Consider the following 1,192-nt stretch of genomic DNA (forward strand, 5'->3'; position numbering starts at 1 on the left):
TAAAAGTAAAAACAAAAAAATATCAATATACTATTTAGCATAAAATAATTTTATACATATATCAAATTATGTAACCCTACATTAACAAAAACAATCTCGTTAGATAACTAACTAGAGGTGAAGGCAACGAAAGCCAACTAGGGTAAAATAAGGCCCAATAAAAAAATAAAAAACCCAAAAAAGATCCCATCTAATTTAGCCCTAACCTCGTTGATAGTACATTGTAAAAAACTAACCACACAAATCCTAAATCCTCTTTCTACATTCTCGTAACAAATTCTAATCCCTCTTTCCACATTCTCTCTGACCATCGTCGATCCCTCCGTCGCGACGCGCAGCATCTCCGACTACTGTGACTCCCCCACTAGCAAGAAACATCCAAAATCTAAAAAAAAAAATCTAAAACCATTTTAAATAATTACAAAATTCATTTTAAAAATTTAAAATCATTTTAAATATTTCAAAACATCCGAAACATAACAAAAACAAACATCTAAATCTTAATAAAAATGAGATAACCAAAATAATTTTAAAATTTTTAAAACCTAACAAAACGAGATATTCAAAAAAATATTAAAAAAAGAACATCCAAAAAATAAGAAAAAAAACATCCAAAACTATTGAAAAAGCTCATCCAAACCCAAAAAAAACATCCAAAACATAGGAAAAATAATCATCTAGAACCAATCAGAAGAAAAAAAAAATCATTGGATGGCCAATGACAATACCTTTGATGGCGCTGCATGGATGGCACGAGCATGGACGATGAGTGTGACAACGTGCCGCCGAGGTCTCGCGTCGTGGGTGGACCCGGCGATGGCTGCGTGGCAACGAATGGGGGCCGCGATGGTGTTCCGCAGTGCAGACACATTCGGAGGATGAAGTCTGCGACAGTGACGGCGGTTGTGTCCAACAAAGATGCCGCGATGAAGGACAGCGGTGGGGTGCAAAGAGGATGCCGCACGGCGCAAGGAGGATGCCGCGCGGCGTTACAGCAAACGCAGCGGTAGTCGGTGGACAACGACACAAAAAATTACGTGATAACGGTAGGTTTGTGAGGAAAAAAAATTGACTGTTTACATAAGAATGGAAAAGAATTAAGATTTTTGTGAATTTTTTTGTGTACCACAAATGTAATTAGGATAAATTTAAGTAGGATTTTTTTAGATTTTTTATTTATTTATAAAACTTA

This window comes from Arachis ipaensis, chromosome B10, assembly GCF_000816755.2.
Source record: "Arachis ipaensis cultivar K30076 chromosome B10, Araip1.1, whole genome shotgun sequence".
NCBI classification, from domain to species: Eukaryota; Viridiplantae; Streptophyta; class Magnoliopsida; order Fabales; family Fabaceae; genus Arachis; species Arachis ipaensis.